This window comes from Ptychodera flava, chromosome 21 (genome assembly GCF_041260155.1).
Source record: "Ptychodera flava strain L36383 chromosome 21, AS_Pfla_20210202, whole genome shotgun sequence".
NCBI classification, from domain to species: domain Eukaryota; kingdom Metazoa; phylum Hemichordata; class Enteropneusta; family Ptychoderidae; genus Ptychodera; species Ptychodera flava.
In genome coordinates, this window is record NC_091948.1 from 2,486,475 (window position 1) to 2,508,252 (window position 21,778).

The 21,778-nt window shown below is 37.9% G+C and overlaps 1 long non-coding RNA gene across 4 annotated transcripts in view; it reads right to left on the bottom strand.

The window, feature by feature from the left end:
* Window positions 1-10,074: 10,074 nt before the first annotated feature.
* The window catches only part of LOC139121089 (uncharacterized), a 30,614-nt gene continuing 18,910 nt past the window's right edge, over window positions 10,075-21,778 (bottom strand). For all 4 annotated transcript variants that reach the window (XR_011549220.1, XR_011549221.1, XR_011549222.1 and 1 more), the window contains exons 4-6: window positions 19,053-21,258; window positions 17,488-17,682; window positions 10,075-13,628 (exon numbers count right to left, since the gene is read on the bottom strand). This is a non-coding gene — a long non-coding RNA (uncharacterized lncRNA). The remainder of the gene's footprint in view (window positions 13,629-17,487; window positions 17,683-19,052; window positions 21,259-21,778) is intronic.

Here is a 21,778-nt window from a genome sequence, read left to right on the forward strand (position 1 = left end):
AAGTCCTCTACATCAGCAAGATACATAGAAGTGCCAAGAATCATTTTCATCGTTTGATCCAGGCCCATATACAAGCATAAAATTAATCCAAATGGCAAAATTTAAACACGCTGTTTTCAATGCTTGTTACCATTAACCACCTATCTCTGGCAAGTCTGTGTGTCTGTTATGCTATTTGTTCATCTTTTGTATGTGTTCTTTGGAAATTTTACGCTGTTAATTTTATTTGCATGTGTTCATTTATGTCAACAGTAAAATGAGTATAACCATAAATTCTGTTCAACAACGGTTGAAAAAATACATATGATGTACACACAACAGCTAAATCCTAAGAAAATGGATTGGGAATTAAAGTAGGTTAAACTGGAGGCTTATTCCCCGCTACTCGACAGCTTGAACAATGTTTTCTGTCCCACCATTTGCAACGTTGCCATTTCTTCGTTTTATGATCGACAAATGTTACCATTGGCGTCAAATAAATACCTGTGTTACGTGAAATATGTATGTGTATGCATACATGCTAGCTTGCTATACATCCCCAACAACCGTTAAAAATCTAACCCACTTCTGTCGATTTGTTTTTGCAATCTTACTGTCGCCTAACAGAGTAAAATGAAGAATCAGGAAGTAGAATTCAAGGTCAAGGGAGCACAGCAGTGACTTTTAGTAACATATTCATTACCTGAGAGAGAGAGAGAGAGAGAGAGAGAGAGAGAGAGAGAGAGAGAGAGAGAGAGAGAGAGAGAGAGAGAGAGAGAGAGAAGGAGAGAGGAGACACACACGTATGTCTGTTAGCATATAATATATAAATGTGTGTCTGTGTCTGTGTGTCTGTGTGTGTCTGTGTGCGTCTGTGTGTCTCGGTCTGTCTCTGTCTGTCTCCGACTGTGTCTGTCTCTGTCTGTGTCTGTCTGTGTCTGTCAGTCTGTCTGTATGTGATATATACTAGCTTTTCTCTGACGAAAGAAAATGAAATGTATATAGCGGTTGTAAAAGACAAAAATGGGAGACAGTGTTAAAAAACAATAATATCTAGTTCTTTTCGAAAGAAAATCATATCTTACTACAATGAAATTAAAATATCTCATTTTGCCTATTTTAAATCTGAAGATTGCGAGGTGATATTCTTGATCACGATGCCTCTAAATGTAAAACTCGTCGACAGAGCAACTGAAAGATTTTACCCTGCGAACAATGAAGTTGAAACCAGAAAGTGGGTTATGTCAGACGGCAAAAACGACGATACATAGCAAATAAAATCCCCCGAGTACTAAATAATAATATAAGTAATATTATCAATGTAAACGGATCAAAGGGTTCGGAAAGAAGAGATTTGTTCGTATAAAACGCAAACTCTACATTTCAAGGGCTAAAGGTCACCACAGTTCTTTGGGCAGACTGTGCACAATATTTGAGTTGGCAAGGTGATTGGAACTCTTAAAAAGATGAAGCGAAAAAATTTGTCATGGATGAAAATAAATTGGGGTAATGACTGGTAACTGATATGATAGTGTTTCCATCATCAATTATCGGGAAAAATAAATTGTTTATTATTGAAGAGAGAAAACTCTGTATAACATCTGTCGTCATCTGAACGATACAAACGATGTCAAACATTCTTCTTTTCTTCCTTCCAAAAGTGAAGTTATTTTTACTCGTTTATAATCTTTTTCTGGTAGTTATTGTAATGTTAACCGCCGGAAAATACTGAATTGATGAACCAATGTTTTTTAAGAAATTATTTAAATATAAAAACTGGGCATGCATAACTTGTAATTCACATATTGCATCACCAACTTGTCATGAAACTGTGTGTTGTTAGGTTTTTTGCTCACGTGTTTACACACGTGGGCATATGTCGCAGTGATGTCTGTCTGTCTGTCCGTCTGTGTGTCTGTCTGTCTGTCTGTCTGTCTGTCTGTCTGTCTGTTGGTCCGATATCTCAAAAATGGCTTTTCAGATCAGAATCAAATCTGGTACATATATTCAGTTAGCAAATGGCAAGAAGTGATTAGTTTTTGATGGGTGTGGCTTGCATACTTTTTGCTCATTTGCATAATTAATGATTTTTAGAAAAAAAGGATATACATTAAAAACGACTACACACAATTTGATGAGATTTGCTACAAATGTTGATCACACCAAGATATATCAGCATTAGGAACCATTAAGGGGTGACATGAAAGATAGTCGCTAATTTGCATATTTAATGAACTTTCTTAATTAGGGATATATGTCTGATTTGACTCGATCAAAATTGACCAAACTTGGTTAGAGATACTATTATTTTACATTATTGAAAGTCATTAAGCGTTTTAACTTCAGCCAATTCCTAATTTGCATATTTAATGAACTTTGTTAATTAGGGATATATCTTTGAATTGACTGGACCGACGTTGATGAAACTTTCAAAAATGTTGTATCATAGTAGCTCCAAATACATGTAGCAAGCATTTTTACTTCAGCCAATTCCGAATTTGCATATTTAATGAACTTTCCAAATTAGGGATATATATCTGAATTAACTTGATTGTAGTTGTTGAAACTTGCTATATACATCAAAGATACTATGATATAACATTATTGAAAGTCAAAAGACATTTTTACTTCAGCCAATTCCTAATTTGCATATTAAATGAATTTTCATAATTAGGGATATTTATCTGAATTGACTTGATCAAACTTGATGAAACTTGCTATTTACATTAAAGACACTTTAATACAACATTATTGAAAGTCATTAAGCATTTTCTTTCCAGCCAATTCCTAATTTGCATTTTTAATGAACTTTCCTAATTAGAAATATATATCTGAATTGACTTGACCAAATTTGACAAAACTTGCCACATATATTGCAGTTACCATGATACAACATTATTGACAATCATTAAGCATTTTTTTTTTAAAGTCAATTCCTAATTTACCTATTTAGTGAACTTTGCTTATTAGGGATATATACTGGGATTTACTTGATCAAAGTTGGCAAAACATGCTATGTACATTGATGATTATACCTGGTTAAAACAATATCGAAAGTCATTTCACATTTTCATGTCAGCTAATACATAATTTGCATATCTAATGAGCTTTCACAGCTCGGCATATATGGCTTGAAGGACTTGGCCAACGGTAATTACACTTGCTATATAAACTGGTGATACAATGACAGCAGTCAAAGAACTTTAATATTTTTTTTTCAGCTAATTACATATTTGTATACTTCATGACCTTTTAGAATTAATCGGCGGTGATTATTGTACATTATGTTGATCATAATACTTTCAATGAAGTTGCAAACATGTGGCAAAGGTTCAAATTTACACATAACTGCAATATATAATGAAACACGTGAGCATTTTCAGTTCATATCTGGTGTATCTAGGATTTACAGTCCGGTGATATTTAATCGAGAGCTCTGGCTATCCAAAACATACAGAATAGAATTATCTTCTTGAAAACTTTATACGAGCTTTATCGTTGACTTTATCCACTCTCAAATTCAGAGAAAGGCGTTCATCGGATTCCGATATGACGAGCAAAATACGAGGGTGTGGTGAGTCGTCTTAGCTAGAACCTACTATCGCATCGTCGCTGTATTTCCTCCTCGTGTATGGTCCTTTGTTCACTGCAGTACCGACAAAAAGGGGCCCCTACTTTCTAAATAAACATGCCCCGTTGCATTTTGGTGGGCAGCAGATAGTAAACTATAGCTGGGCAATAAATATTTCACCGCGTAAAACGTAAATCGTCTCTCCGAAAGATTATGCGTCAATTCTCCTGGTATATGGGAACTTATTTTGTAGGCTTTATTTATCGACATAAACGTTATTCGGCCCGTGCAATATGGTGTAGTAACGTGTGCATAGTCAATTACAGCTTCCCAAAATAAGCCCTGCATTAAAGTCCTACTAGCTGGAACTTTTGAAATTTGTTGACCTCAAAATATCTTCCTTTTCTTTTTTTGACTCCATCATCCAACGGGCGTTAGCCCAATTACAGGATGAGGTACGCATAACCCACTAACCCCAATGGAGCACTCAGGAGTAAAGTGCCTTGCTCAGGGGCACAACACCGTGCTAGAGTCTTGAACTCACCGTCCTCTGACAGTGAGTCCATTACTCTGCACCTATTGGGTCTTGAATTCTCTCCTGTTTTCTCTCAATTCTACCCTCTGAAGGGATATGGGCTTTTATTGCATTAGGAAACCATTCCTTTGTGAAACATTTAACGAGTAAATTCAAATTTTAAGGGTCATTTTGATTTCCCGCCGTTTTCAAAAATTGGTAATATTACAAAGGAAACGGAATACACAATGTCACAGTTGAAAACATTAAACCTTATGCATTAAATTAGACTACTCTGTGCAGTTTATGTGAAGATTTTAGTGCAGATATGCATAGTATACCACGCTGTTTGCTTTTACGAATGGGGCAAACAGTCGCAGTGTAATCTTTATCTTGTTCAAAATTGCATATACAATCCCAGCGGATAATTAATGATAAGTGTATACTCACACCTAAATTAATAAATTCTCACAAAATTATTTTAGCTTGAAAGTAAAATCATAAAAATGATGCTAAAAGATACATTTAGTGGGGCTGTAAGATAACGCAGTTGGCCGACAGGTCCTGTAGGGGCTCGGCGAGAGAATGGCACCGAAGTTACACGTTGGTATCGACGCTTATGTACAACACGGTAATGGATACTATCCTGCGCAAATAAAATTATTACATCAGGCGTATTTCCTCTTTCCCGTCCCAATCGAGCCGTGCACCACTCCCCATATGAAAAGGAGAATACTGATTCGTTCAGTGTTCCACCAAACATTCGAATAGGGCCTACATACCATCGCAAATCCTAGTAGGTTTAAATATCCTTTCCATTGAAAGAATTGACCTCTAGCTCTCAGATAGTGTAGTGACAATATTGGCTCACAATTTCTTTTTCTTTTTGAAACAAAATTTAGAAATTGAGAGTTCATAACCTGGTCATACATAAAACTGCAATCGGGACTGTAATTGACATCGCCTAAACAGTAAATCTAGGGTTAGGGTTTTGTGATGAACCCCTTTCGTATTTGTTCACACATGCAATTTTTTGTATGTCGGGAATGTTAATCTTAAGTCGAAGGAAACGAAGCACCTTTTTGGTCGAAACAATAAATTATATGCATTTTGAAGCGGTAGTTCCCATCAATGAAATATACAAAGATAACTTCCTTTCTGCCACGAGAGTTGAACACAAACAAAAGCTGCGATAATTGTGTCGAAACAAGATTTTTACCACCCTTCCCAAAAAACTCTCAACGAAAAAGTAGGGTGCAAAGAGTCCATACTAAAAACGGATTTATCTCACATCGAATTACACAAATGCCATTACCGTTTTCAAATAAGCGACGAACGATTTTGCAGCAAGATCGATTGCTGAGAAAATTCCGGACTTTAATTATATGGAAACCATAGAAACATCAGTGTACATTGAAAAAAGGTTGGAGATGACTCTCTGACAGTACAATTTTCATCCAAAGTACTTCCAATATCTCACATTTTTCTGGTCTTTTTCAGAAAATCAAAGACATGATGTGAGAAGAATTAAGTATGTTCAAGCTTAGTACATTTATTTGATTCCAGTGAGCCATATCAAGGGTCAAACTAAAATGAAGGACATCGAAAGACTGTGGAATGATGGCGAAGGACATCGTTTCTAAATACCGAAAGATGACAACAGTATTTTGAGTGCAGAATAGACTGAAGGACAATATTTTCATAACAGAATAGGGTGAAGGACAATATTTTCATAACAGAATAGGGTGAAGGACAATATTTTCATAACAGAATAGGATGAAGGGCAATATTTTTATAACAGAATAGGGTGAAGGACAATATTTTCATAACAGAATAGGGTGAAGGACAATATTTTCATAACAGAATAGGATGAAGGGCAATATTTTCGTAACAGAATAGAGGGAATGACAGTATTTTCATAATAGAATAGGGTGAACACGATTGGAACTAATTTTGGATAATTGGATTAATGTCTGTATAATCTGCATATGTAAGCTAATCTGCTTTTCTTTTTACGTCACACACTTGTTTTTATGAGTACTTTGTAATATTGCAACATTCAGCTATAGGGCACCAAACACTTTTGAGAAATTTGAAACATATGAAGATCCAATTATCCCAAATTAGTTCCAATCGTGTTGGTTAAGGACAATATTTTCGTAACAGAATAGAGTGAAGGACAATGTTTTCATGACAGAATAGGATGAAAGCCAATATTTTCGTAACAGAAGAGGGTGATAATACTGTACGACATCTTATCCTGCACTAAAACTTTTGTCCCTCCCTTAATTACGTATAGAAAAAAAATGTTTCGCCACTTCATTAGTTTTTCTGTTTGTCCTTCGCTGCCCTTTGCTTTCTTTGTTCTTCCTTTCAGTTTTTGCTCACATGAGTATCATTATGACTGAAACATTTTTGTTTTTTGTTTTGTAAACTTCAGAGAAAAGGAGAATGAGAACGAAAGATTCGGAAGGAACGTTCCTCGGCCTGGAAAGTGTCCTCATTGCATCAAATGAACAGAGAAAAGAATGAAAGATTGGTGATTTCGGATGCGGTCTGTAAGGGGCTTCTCGTGCTATCTCGTGAGATGAAAAAGTGAACGAGAGAAAGCCTCATCAAAGTCAATAGGTGTACAATTTTTTTAAGGTTTGTACGTCTTACCATGATTTTAAAATACTGAAATAAGTACAAAATAAGAAAGGAAGGGGTCGGAGTGGATAATGGTGAAGAAGCACATTGTAAGGAAATCAAAGGAAAGATGATCGCGATCTACAACATTTGAAAAATCATGACGTCATTTATGTCTCATAAATCGGCAGGCCAGGTTTCGTCATACAGCCTTGCTCGTTAGTGCATTTGAAATCGGTTGATTTTCTTGAAGATCGTATTTGTTTAATCATGGTTTCTCCAAGGTACGCAAATTTAGACTGACTGTAATATTCACATTACCGTCAATTTCCAAAGATTTGCAAAGAACAACATCTTCATCGGACGATTTAAACTACGGCGAATCGTTTCCCTGGCGGGGTGAGAGAACTGAAGGATTTTTAACAAAAAGGCCGATTGTATGTTGAAATATAATAATTATTTGTCCTTAGAGTACAGGGGTGTACAGGGGTGCAAGCTTTGTTCATGCTACATCAGCAGGTATGTCAGCAGCATTTGCTGTCATAGATTTTCACCTGCTTTAAGATGTTGAATGTGGCTCCAGATCCAATGGCATCGAAAGTTGTCGCCTTCCGCGGCATCTCTGAGCAAGAATATTTAGTCCTTTGAGGCCTAGCTTTTATATTGAACACATGGAAACGTGTCATTAGCTGTGTATTGCCCGATCAACGCAGCTCCCCAGAGAGAACTTTATACCAAATAGCTGGGTCAAACAGTTCGTGATCAACCTACTTGGTGATACGAGGTATTGAGCTAATGAGTTCGAGACTATTGATAATGTCAGGTTTTGACAGAGAAGAGTAGAATGTCGTAACTCATGAAAATCTCACATAGAGACAGCGAAAATTGCTGCTAGATTACTATGATTCGTCAGGTCAGACACCTTAAACAAATACGCGAGAACCCTGATAGCATGTATAAACTCGACTCAAAAATATCGAGTCAGACACTTTATATCAGGAACTTTTTGACTCAATATTACATTGATATCCTTACGATTCAAATGCTGAAAATTACATTGCAATTTGAATTGAGTCCAGTCAGCACTAAGTGCATATCAATTTTGGGAAGGCGTTATTAAAATAAAATTTGGGAGAGTGTAATATTTTCACGATTTTTTTTTCAGGATGCCTTTAAAAAAGTCACCCTTAAGGTATCTGCGAACGAATTATAATCTTCAGGACCAGTAGTTTCAGGGGAAAAGAAATCGAGACCAAACGATTAATTCCTAAAAATGTTGACGATGATGATGACAAGAATATCTACGGTGAACTGTAAGTCATTGACAACTGCCGAGCTAAACATGGCAGATAACCCCCTTTGGTGTTCATGAATAGCTACTGTTTAATTTGTGTTAAGTGTCTTCACAGTGTCTTAATATTGTTAGACTGACTGAAGAAATTGTAAATATTTCATTGGAACGCCAAACAGGTGTTCATAAACGGGATCAATTAATTTACACCGCTCAATAATAAAGCGACGAGAAAGTAAATTTAGCTCCTTATCGCAGCCTGTGCATACAGTATTAGAAGGGCTGGGGACTAGTTGATGTATGTCGCCTGTGTGTATGTATGTCCTTAAGTCTTCATGTCATTATTTATGTATGTCCGTCAGATGTGAACACTGTTAGAACTACTGAATATGATACTTGGCATGTAGATTTATTCAGGTGGTATGTGCCTCAAAAGTGAAAGACTAAACTTTTGCTCAAACTTTCCTAAAAGAATATTTCAACCACTCTCTTAGCAAATCAACAATAGAAATCGGGGTCATCGTGCAAAGTTTGGGACTAGCGAAACAAATTGTCAAACATTTTGCAATATTTGAAATTCAAAATGGCCGCCAAACTTGTGTTAAACTCTATGGGGAAAAATTGAATTTTTGTATTTTCGAAAAACTAAGAGGATGAAAGTTATTTTTTCTTCAAGAGCTTTAAAATGGGCCCCCACAAGTGGTAGATCAGAAAAAGAATTATGGAAATTTGAGAGTCCGACTATCTGTCTCCGAGGCGCGTTCTAGCTTAGGGCGACATTTTTTATTTTTGTGTTTCTCATCTCCCGACCGATCGTAAATTTCAGCTCCGACATGAAAATAAAAAAAACTTTTTTATTTGCGCCGCCTCTGAGGCGATCACCCTAGCAACAGCACCACCATCATCAAATTGTGAGATTGCAGCGACTGAGACTGAAAGGACAGAGAGCACAGAACACTGAACTGAAAGGCAAGAAATTGCAGTGACTGAATGGACAGAACTGTGTTACATTGAACTGAAACAAATATATTTTTTTGGTACTTGTTGTTTATTTCGACCGCCCGCCTTGCACAGTACTGTACATTTCCAATAATTCATTACGATTTGTATCCTCGGAGATTCCTCAGTGAAGTCTACCAGGTCTCCCATGTGTAGACAAATTCACAGACTATTTATCAAAATTTTGAAAACGTACTTTTATGCACACCATTTTTCTTAATTCTTATCTTAAATGATTTTAAAAATTATGCATAATTGAGAGAGGAGATAGCATTTTTGTAAAATTTACCACAGATTGTGTCCTCAGCTATACAGAATAATGTGACGGAAAGTAGGGAGACTTGTTGCACCTGTTTTATAAAACAAAAGGATATTGATTTTTTTGCAATGGAAGTGACAAAAGAAATTTGCATGCTAAGTTTTCTCAGAGAATGACCCCTTCAGTTCGTCATAACTTGCTGCCCAAATAGCAAGGCATTTGTAGTACCTAAAGAATGTGACTTTTATGGTTGTTTAGTGGTTATTTTGAAAATTTCACTGAAATATCTAAACGTACCTTTACTAGATACCATTTAAAAATAATTATGATGCTGCGAATTATTGCTTACATGCAGAACTAAAAACGTTTTTAGAAAAGTAACCTTCTAGGATACAAATCAAAGAGAATTGTGGGTAATTTATTGTACTGTGCCCTGCCCGAGTATTCATCTGGAATTGAGAAACAAAAAAAATAATAGGGTCACCCTTAAAATGAGACTCTCGTTAGAGAAACATGCCAGTCCAAAAATATGCAAATGAGCAAAACATTTGTTGATGATCGAAAACCAACACTTGCGTACACCTTACCAAACACAGTAGAAAGCATTGGTTGTTTTATAGACATGCCCGAAAGCGTGGAGTGGACCCAAACGCTCACATTTTTTATACATTTGTGAAAAAAGAAAAGAATGCTTAAAAATCTTGGGTCAGTATCTCTAACGTTCGTTTTTTTCGCCTATATTTGTATTTATTGGGCATGCAACAGCCGAACATTTGCTTGTAACTACAGGAGTGTGGGTGCATACTCTACGCTGATCAAATGAACAGACAAGATAGCGTTAAAGGCAGGCTATATTTATTTGGCAACAAGACGTGTGTATATCATAACACTGATGTACAAGACACTTTTCCAGATTAAAAGTGAACTTTTCTACACTCTCTGGGGATTGCAACAGCAACACAGAGACCTTTGTCTAACACGCTGTATGAATATCAGAAGTTACTCATATTGTCATTTTAATGAAAACTCAATCACTCAAATAACCCCGGTCCAATTATAAATTAATTCGGATCACCTTGTCAGTAATTAGGTTGGACATAACGATCTAGTATAAATGCCTATTTTGATGAAGTCAGGTGGCAGGACAACTCATTGTACACCCCCCCTCCAATGGCGACCTTTCTGTTGTGATGTCCTTTCTATGAAAAGATCAAATGTCTCATGCGGTGACAGTACTGATAATCATCTCCAAACTAAGGCAAGTATTTGCACAAGTTGATGTAACTCTTTATTAACTCTTTATTAGTGGGTATATACATTGACTGGACTCAGCAAAGGAGACGACGCTACAATAATTAGTCACCAGAAGCAGAATCGCTCACAAATTAAAGAATGGATTCGGTGACACATCGACAGAGCTAATTGCGCGTTAAAAATGGAAATTTCCCACATACGATTAAAAACAGTAATTTGACCAATCATCCATGGCGCCAACTGTTATCGAATATTAAAACGATGTTTTTATAATTTATCAATATGTCAAAAAATTATCAAAGGCTTAGTTCTTAAAACAACAAGCGTTTCTCCGAGGAAGAAGACAATTGGGGCCAACCAAGATCGATACCCAAGGGGAAAATATGCATTTTCAAAAGTGACCCGACTTCTGGCGTTGCTAGTTCCCTCTGACCATTTTTGTTTCTGAAATGGTAGCTACTCTACTCGAGGACGTGGACTTTCCATCCAAAGTTGATCACGTACACGTGATAGCTCTTGTCATCTGTTGAATATTGCTAGTGTTCATAGTAGTTTTGGTGATCATGTAAAATTGTAGTTTGTAGAAGCTGTAAGGATCGGTCCAACTATAGTCAGTAGACAGAGAAGAAAAAATAGCCTGACTTGAAGAATGTGAAACTTAGGTTTGGTAAAACAACGCAAATTGTCAAACATGGTAAATGGCTAGGATTTTAACAATAAAAAACCAACCTTTTACCATGCATAAGGACTTGAGCTGTTTTACCAAACCCGAAATCATGTAAGCCAATAAAATATGCATTGCTTATTTAATCTGACCCTGCAGAGACAGAAAAAGTCAAATGTCTGACCAACGAGTAGCGGTACCTTTGTAACTGCAATTGGAGGGCGCATATACTCACTGCATCCAGTCTCGGACAAATACCATAAGTGTAAGCGTGTCGTCGTCTGTTTCACGCTCTTTAAACTATTTTTTTCAGTAGAATTAAAATCGCCAGATATAATTTTGCTGGTTGTTTCTTTGTGAATACATACCCTTTTTAAGTCATTATTTACAATACAATGAGCCCAGAGAACTGACCATAAATGTAACTGGTGATATGTTATGGAGATGTCGAAGAATTAATGTTCCAACACCAACTTGTCGGTAGATGGTTATATTGTGTACAGCAAGCTTGTCCAATTATTTATGAGTATCTTGAATTCACGATATACTTTTTTATCATTCATATTCCGTATGATTGACATAAATACGTCTGCGAAGACAAATCTTGGACATGTGCTTCACTTCTATTATTGTAAGTTCAGGGTATTCTTTGGCAGTAGGAAACGTCACCAAAATACAAACATTTATCTGCCATAGTATAGAGCCCCATTAATTGATGCAAGGATACCGTCGTTGCGATGTCACCTTTCTAGACACATAGATACAGAGGTACACCGGTATACATAGTTAAAGGGGAGCATGGGTACATGGATAGATATAAACGCATGCATACACAGATAAATGGATACATGTATACATGTATACACAGTTACATAGCTGCAAAGACACATACGTAGCTACAGACACAGCAACATACATACATACATACATACATACATACATACATACATACATACATACATACATACATACATACATACATACATACATACATACATACACGTTATCCAGTTTTAATTGTTCCTATCTCGTTGACAATGAACGTTTGATCGAGACATGAAAATACTTAGAAATAATAAAAGGATGCGTTTCCTTGGGATACAAAACAACTGTTGAATACAATTATCACGTCCGAAACACTCCATCAATATGCATCATAACTTATAACATTAATATGTATATGTTTTGATAAATCTTGCAATTAACGACGGTACCTAATGAACCGTGACTCTCTTTACACGCCTGTAACACCCTGAACCGCGACACCTCGTCTATGAAAAACCAAGCCGTTACTTGCATGCATTTCTCTGTTGTGTATCAAGCTCTCCCATCTTCTACAAACTCATAATTACAATAAAAAATTGCTGATGAACAAGTCACTCAGCCGTCGACGATTCATCTATTCTGTTAGGGGGGGGGGTCCTGAATAATTGATCGGAAACACTGTTAATATACAGCAATGCCGACAAATTAACGCTCCGACCTCGGACCTCTATCTCAAGTACTAGCGGAGGGAATAGAACGCAATAAACTAGGAACCACAAGAGTGAACTTGAGGACGTTACGACTTTTGGCCTTGGTCAAATAGTAGCTGAATAGAAATAGGGGTCCACATCTTTTACGAAAATAAATGCAACATACAAAAGAAAGCTAATATTTATGTCGCAGACAACAAAAGGTTCTTAAGAAATTTGGTCTCGCTCCGGTAAATTCAGTGTATATCGTCTAATCAGTATCTATTGGATACAGGGACGATTATTTGTAAAATATTCATCACAGAAGATTAATTTTTTTTATTTTCAAATACCCTCCGCGAGCATAAAGATAAAATTAAAATTTCAACATACCGATTTTCTGAAATTATTAATTCTTGTGCAGTAGGCTTTTGAAATTGAAGTTAAAGTGCTTAAACCTTAATTTGTCTATCACCCGTTGGTTTTATTTTGTCAGCGATCATACATTATTTGTAATTTTTACAATAATTATTCGTATTCTAAAAGCATCTCTTTGTTGATTTGATGAAGAGAGACAATTTTCCGAGAGCCTTCGACGCCGAGAACAAGTCTTCACAAGACGGAAGGGCGCCCCCAGTGTTGGTAAGACGCTGGCTAATTTTGAGAGGAGCGCTATCCCGGACCGCCATCAGTGAATTTTAGACTCCACGCATATGTCTGGTCTTGCTGGCCAGTAATTGCTTCAAAACTAAAAATGTCACTCCAGTGCTATCTTCAAAGCCTTTCTCTCAAAACATGACTTTGATGACCTTGATTATCTTGGTTTGCTATTCTTCGGTGATAATTTCATGTTTTTCGATAGAATGTTAATAATGCATAGACCTTTTGTTCCACAGTCTGTGTTCATAAAGAAGTAACGCTGTGATCGAAGTCTATATAACAACGCTAGGTGACTTGATACTTGTTCGATTCGTCGTAACTTGGTAACGATAACTGGGATTATATCGTCGACCACCTGTTGAACAATAAATTATTATAGTCAGAGAGAGAGAGAGAGAGAGAGAGAGAGAGAGAGAGAGAGAGAGAGAGAGAGAGAGAGAGAGAGAGAGAGAGAGAGAGATAGTTATATATATATATATATATATATATATATATATATATATATATATATATATATCACATGAAATAATAACTTTGAATTTCAACATTTCAACATCATCGATTTATGATATTTTATTTCAATATCTGTAATGCTGTCTGTTCAGTTCAGGTTAACAAAAGATGCATCGCCATATGTAATCTGGTCAACTCCCTTACGTCTCCTGTCAGAAAACAGTGTACCAAATATTTGAAAGCAGATCTGATTAAACAAACTTGAAGTTGTAGGTGGCAGGGCTCTGATGTTACATAGGTAAAAAGGGGCAAACAAGGCTACATATAAGAATATTCGGATAGTATTTCAGTAGCGTCGACTTCAGAAAAAAATGACAACCCTTCCGATTGGCCGAAAAATTCTTTTACATATACTTTCTTTCGTTCGAGGGAAAGTGAGAGCTCCCAACAACGATAACGGAAGGGGGGGGGGGTGGATTTTGAAAAATGTCTGAAGGAACAGGATAGCAATATTTGAGTGTAAGGTAACAACATTGCTAATAATGGCAATAAGCAGTACTGTGCCGGAGAATTGATCAGTCTTATGCACTGCATTCAAAATCACTCTTCGGGGTATGGTGTAAGCCTAGATGAAAACATAAATTGAGGAGAAAAATGGGCAACAAAGCCGGCCGCCCCGTTCGTTAAGACTTTTCAGCAGCAGATCCAAAGCAAAATAATGGCATAGGCCATAGCCAATTAGGACGATGAAAACAGTCAACCGAGTCTGCATTGTACACTACGCTCTCCAGTTAACAAAACGCACTCCAGATATAATTTCTCTCCGGCTGCAGACGGGTCCGTTTTGTTGGCATTATTATACGCTTCGCCATTCGCACAACGACATGTTTAAGGCAAACAATGACGGGGCCACGAGTGATTGACAAGCTGCCATGGCAACGAAATATAGGTATAAAGAGGGCTGTAAAGGGGTACTAATGAGAGGAGCAAAGGGGCCAAAACATGGTGGACTGCGCGCAACAATTGTTCGCTAAGACTTCTCAGCAACACAATTCTTTTTCCCCTTTTGGTGCTAATTGAGAGCCAGCCACGCCATTCTTTTGGCGACTAATCACTGATGGGGCTTTAGTTGATCACCAGCCCTGCTTACGCGGGGTGCTTTCAAGAAAAGCACGCTTAAGTCAAGTACTTTGCTAGAGCCACCAGCTTCAAGCCCGACACCATTGTGGTGCAACGCTCAGCGACCTGACGTGTCAAGCCCGCGCTCTGCTGTCAAGTCCTAAGCGGCACAAGAGAGTGTCGATCGGCAGAGTTTCCCCGGTGTGTGCAAGGCAGAATAATCAGACAGAAAAGTAGAAAATCAAACAACTGTATTTGACGCGATCGTCGTAAAAGTCGCGGTTAACATAACTGCGCAATTAGTGGCTAATATAAACTAATTAGGTACTCTAATTACCTATTCAGGTCGCACAAAGGATGAGGGCATTTAACAGTCAAGTAGGTTGGACAGTTATCACTAATGGTACTGCCTGTACAAAGACACGGCCATACTAACTCTAATTCACCAAATACGTTCTTTTCATGCGGAGGGGCCTTTTCTATTGAACGAAAATCTGTCTTGGTCTGAGGAAGTACACTTACTTCAGTTTTAATGCCAAGCTGGTACCGAAGCCGAGTACCGACACCACCGCCTCCCGCTCTTAGCCCATTGACGTTTTCGCCCCGGGGTTCAAACGGGGAATTTTTGTTGGTGACTGTACGCGACCCCATCCACTAAGCAACCGATCAGGAATGTCGGCCGGACGTGAAAACAACAATAATGTCCGCAGATAACATTTCAGTCTGTTTGGCAATCCAATTACGCCTGTGTACACAGCAAACACGGCCTGTGTGTACATTTACCGCTGTAGCTAGAGCTCACTGAGCTCTTCCCATCTCCCCATTCAACGCCAATTATAGAAGCAACTATCGCCGTTTTTAAACCCGACTGCTTTCATCGATGCGGGTTAACGAACCGCGAAATGTCTACGGTTAGTGTATTTGCACCGATAAGGGAGAAAAAGGTCTGCCCGGTCCGACGTGGACTTCTCACCTCAGAGTAAATTTCCCACGAATAGTGACGGGCTTTCGCTTCGTTGTCTTTTCCCTCTCCCTTCTTTCTCTTTTCTTTCTTTCCGCTCTGGGCATTCTCATACAGCCCTGGTGAATGCAACAGCAGGGGTCGCTCCGTTTCTTTGTATGTCACTTTCATCCCTAATTCTATACCGTCTGAAAAATCACCCAATCCTATTCAAATGGTCTGATGAAATTTTAACGCGAAGCCTAGCTAAGACTCGACCACCATTCTATAGCCAGTGTCTAAAAACGCTCATCAACACCTTACAGAGAGGAATAAAAGAACGTCTCTTTTCAAAATCAACTAATTAGAGATCACAGACGAGGCTTATTTTTTCGATCGCAACCGGGGAAAAGCTTAATTTTTTCGATCGCAGACAAAACTTTCTTACCGTGCTTCTGTAGGATACAACAAAGGCTGACCACGCTCGATGATCTTCAAAGGGAACACATTGAAAAACAAACAAACAGCAAAAACCGCCTCTGCGTCCTTTAGTTTTGGACAGATTTCATGTCTGCCACGTTCGCTTTTCGACGTTAATTTATTCACTTATTCATTTATTTGTTCAGTTTTGTGTCGTTCTCGGCAAACGGTTGCTTCTTGACAATCACAAATACTTAGAGGACCTCTTCTATGAGGGGTAAAGTCTACTTCCAAGCATTGAAAAAACGGCGCGAACAAAGAGCGTATGGGGAAACGTCAGACATTGATGGCCGCCTTCTGGTGTGGTACAAAAATATTTATCTGAATCAGCACTGTTGTTTGTTTGTGTTGTTTGTAAGTGACCTGACCAAAAACCCGCAATTTAAAGAGATTACTCTTTCAGGAAAGCAATTAATATATCATAAATTGCTATTTGGAGTGTCGGTCTTACTGAAAAAAGTAGTTAATGAACAAAACATTTGGGTCATGTTTGGTTGCCATAATCTGAACTTCTCTCAATACCAAGTTTATCGACTTTCCATCTTCCACGGTCCTGCAAACATCAAAAGGAGCCGACGGATTAAAGCGGATCGATGTACATGACCGTTTTAGGGCGGGCAAAATTTCTCACTTTCTGAGTTTTACTTCAGCCATGTGTAAACTTGCCAATCCATCGATAATACAGTCTAGTGCGTACTTGTAAACAACCACTAATCTAGGAGAAGTTTTTCAACAGCCTCCCTTCTGCTATGGTTTCTGTTTAAACTACAAGGGTTGACTTGCGCCAAGCAAGGATATATGATTTCATTCTTTGATATCACTTTGTCTTGAGAAACTGGAATTGTGAGGCATTGCAAAATGTAATGTTTTGCCCTTGGATTTTTGTTTGTTTAAGCGAGATCGATGTCTTAGTTCGTGTTCAAGCAAGCTTCTCACATATGGTAATTTCTGTGATCAGACGAGGCTCTCAATTTGATAAAAAAAAGCGAGCTAAGAAAATTGACAACATCTTCAATGGGTTGATGTATTCGAAAGATAGCTGTTAGCTTGGATATTGGTTTCGCCTTTTTATCAAATCTTTAGTCGACCAACAGAAACACGATGATGTTCGCGTTTCGTTATCTGTTTGTTAGCATTGAAATAGCATTGAAATATTTATCGACAGTATTGTAATGACGGAATTAAATGGACTCGGCGACGATCATTATTCAAATACAAATACCTGTTTGTACATGGGACATTGTTGATAAGGCTGGATTCATGCCGCTCTATCTGAAACTGTTTTGTGAAGCTCCCTTTGATTGGTCAATTTCTTCTGTGAAGTCGGTCCGGTAACACATGTGTGCATAAGTGGTACAGGCTGTGAGGTAAGGATTTCTGAGGCGCTTACCATTGGCGTCAGACATAATCAAGGAATCTAATAAAATGGAAAAGGCGAAGTTTATTGGGAAACCAAATGATAGCATAAATTACTGCTACTTTTCGATTAAGTCGAAATACAGAGCAAAGTGACAACCACGTCATTAACACCGCGTCTTCAGGAAATTGATAATTTGTGTTGTAAAAGAGATACAGCTTGGAAAACACCACAGTGACAGAACTCTTAGGAATATGCCATTGTGACTTCTTATTACATCATTTAGCCACTTCAAAGAAAACCTCTTTGGCTCATAGAATGATTGTGAACGCATCTTGAGCAATTTTTATATGAACTTTGTCTCTATGGGTAAAATTGTTCTCAAGTCTATTGTAATAAAAACAACGTTAGGGTGAGATTCGGGTCGTTGCTCCCTGGCGAGAAGTCTTGTTGGTTTTCAATGCCATAACATCCGAAGTACAGAGCGGAATCTTGTTAACTCGTTTTCAGACAATGTTAATCATTCGATCAAACGCAAGCATTTTTGTTGCAATTTCGACGGTTAAGTTCATGTGGTGTTGTCAGTTTCGAGATTTCGCATGATCGCCTTTTGACCCTCTTCGATTTAAACATTGAGGGTGCATATTTTTTGGCGAGAGCCCATTTAAAGTCTAGCATCGTTTGGTAAGTTGAAGCCGATAAGAGCTTCCTCAAACACGGAGGAGTGTATAAATTTCCTAGATTTGTCGTATTTTACTACTTTTTACACCAAAATAAATTTGCATAACTTAGTTGAAAATTCATTTAGGTAATTCGCACATCGAAACTGAAAGGCTTTAACTTCTGCTCAAACTTTCCGTAAAAAACTTTCACCCGTTCCCTTCCAAAACAAAAATCAGGGGTCACCGTGTAAAATCTTTTATAAGGGAAACTCATTACAAATACTCAATATTCATACCAATACTTGAGACTGAAAATTGCCGCCATCCCCGTGTTAACTCTACGGGATTTCATTCTAACAAAGATAAACTGGTGAAAACCTTTTAACATATTTACTAATTGAAATATACTAATCTTGTTATTTGTGCATTCGGAAATGGGTACAAACAAATAAAACATAAATACTCTGTAAAAAAGCTTTCTTTACTCCAAAAGCTTCAAAATGAAACTCTAAAAAGTGGTAGACCTAAAACATATTGTAAACTTTGATAGTTTGAATAGTCTGCCCCTGAGCTGCACTCTACCTCAAGTTTAATTTCACCGTCTCTCACTATTATCTCTATTATCTTTCTGCCATTTCTATGCCTTCCCTAGTTTCTAGTTTTCCTCTTGTCCTGTTTATTCAACGATAGTATCACGTGACCCTCTCCGAATAAAATCTAGATGCGTAAAACGTCACTTTCCCTTTTCAAAATTTTTGTAATACTTACATCTTGCACATGATGCTTCTTTGGAAAACGTTGTCGTTACCGTGCAAAAAAAGGAGATAGAAAGTGAATCCGGGAATAAAATGTATCCAAAAGAAATACAGGCAAAGATAACACTCACAAGGTTTTAAAAACTAACCGCCCTTTGTAGGTGACATCATTTGTCATTGACTGTTTAAGATGTGAAATAACTTTTGTTCCGTGTCGGAAACAAAATCTTTTAGAGCTATATCCGATATAACCGTGTAATCGAAAGCCGCATCTGAATCGATCTCAATTGGACACTTATTTAACAGTCTAATCTCATTTGCAATATGATTTCCATTTCCCGGGGAGCAATATCCAGTTCTCTGCTCGTCACTTTTCAACCTTGACTGACCGTGAAGAATGTATAAGAAACAGAGCCAAGCAAGCATGAGAGAGAGAGAGAGAGAGAGAGAGAGAGAGAGAGAGAGAGAGAGAGAGAGAGAGAGAGAGAGAGAGAGAGAGAGAGAGAGAGAGAGAGAGAGAGAGAGTGTGTGTGTGTGTGTGTGTGTGTGTGTGATAGCTCACAGCGATGACCTCTGACCGGCCGCTGTACATTACTGATGGCGACAGGTTCCCCATGTCAAGAAATAATCAGTGTTTCCACAGTAACATTCTCGGTTAGATAGACGATTAAATTTGTTTTATAGAAAGATGATTGATGAGATTGCTTTGTAAGATCAATTCCTGGGTTTAAAAGAACTATAGTCCAGATTGCTATCACACCTTACAGAATCTTACTCGGATGATTATCAACGCAAACTCCTGACCACAGGTACGGTGACTTGTCGGTGCGCTAACTAACATGCTCTGTGTTATTTGTAAACGGTGCTTGTGTCATCCAGCTCTGTCAAGCTCATTTATTAAGTATGTAACTAGCAATTTAGATGCCATCTTAACCATCACTTCTTTCTGATGGCGTTAAGATTTATTACTATGTTTATCGAAATTCATCTAATGTCAATCGCAGAAATAACTACGTGCAGAATTACCATCGACAAAGGTTCTTTGTTATTTGTGATATCATGAAAACGAAAAGCTACGGCTAGGTGCATAGAGACAAATTGTCAATAGACACATGAACATTACAATATCGAGCTAATCAGTGCCAACTCATCGCGTAGAATAGTTCGGTCTGAAACAGAATAATTTGCAGAAAAATAGATTTGATTTCAACAATATAAGCCCTTTCCTGACAGTCTCTCTGTATACCCGTCTGTGTCTCTGTCCGCTCATCCGATCTTCTTTCTCTCTCTGATTATATTTGGTTGCATCACTCTCTTCTCTGTCTACTTAATTTAAACACACACACTCTCTCTCTCTCTCTCTCTCTCTCTCTCTCTCTCTCTCTCTCTCTCTCTCTCTCTCTCTCTCTCTCTCTCTCTCTCTCATAAGTGCATTTAAGCAAATTAAAAGCTCGTTCTGTATTTAAAGCCGTACACAGGGAAGTTACATCGTTCTTGAAGTACAAAGTAGGCACAACCACGGAGAACATACCTTTGCTAAAATCCAAACAGCGATGAGAAGGGGTGAATTTATCTGTGTAACCTTACCAATATCACACATGAAACGGTTATTTATCATACATTGCCCCAACCGCTTTTTTTCAAGTCCTCAGTTGGAAGGCAAAGAGCACATTTAATACGAATTCCCTGTCCGTGTCATTTTGACAGTGAACTTCACAGATTGTGAAGACGAGACGTCAATAATTTATTTGATAATGCCACAGACATATGGATTTTGCGGTTGTAAATACGGAGAAGTAGCAATTTATCGGACAAAATGTGCTGAAACCCCGCAGGGGAGAGGAGGTGTTGTCAATATTGTAAACCTTTATCGCTATTGTAAGTCATTCGACTGACCCTAGCATAATCGCTGTAAGCAAAGCTCAAAGGTCGAAAAACAAAAAAAAACACGGGAGAATCATTCTAAAAATAACAAAAGCATTTCTACGGTTATCAATAGATCCCAAACGTTTACAAAATCCGAAAACATATTGGTTATAAAAAAAGCAGTGCGTAAAATTGGTATGAGGAAACTCTCTGCCCGCGTTTTTTTTTATTCTCAAAGTTGCCAAATTTAATAGGTAGCCGTTTCCATGATAGCACAGTCACTCTGTAATCACAAGCTATATCCGTGCCACTTCAATTTATTCTTCATCGCTCCTTCATGTGACCGAATATTTCTGAAATCGAGAAATAAAAAGTTTGTTATCCATGGGCGCGTGCGATAATTATTGATCTGATTGCTTGTAATTGGTTTGGTTTAGAGTTTTGTGATCGTGTTGTGCGATATTCTTCTCGCTTGCAAAATAAGGACTGTCGATGAGATGCCGACACCGAAAGGAAAATCGACCGTGCTCTCACGTCAAATTGGAACAATTTGCAACGAGATAAGGCAAGTGACGAGTGCCTTCGCTCAATCAAAGATCACCTCCGCTTTTTAGAAGAGCTTTTAAGCAGGCCCAATTTCCCGTCGGTAAAATGCAATTTTTCAGTTCAAGATGGTTTTATAGTGTTGGAGGATGTGTCGCTTCTAACAGCGGGCTTCAAGAGATGCATATCAGAACACTATCTGGCGTGTTCAACACATGCGCCGTGTAGTTAGTATAGATAAACGTCGAGATTCGAAAAAAGTCTCAATCGTTTTCACTGTTTTAATAATAGGTCCATTTTATCGAGATAAAACATGCCATTGGCTTGGCT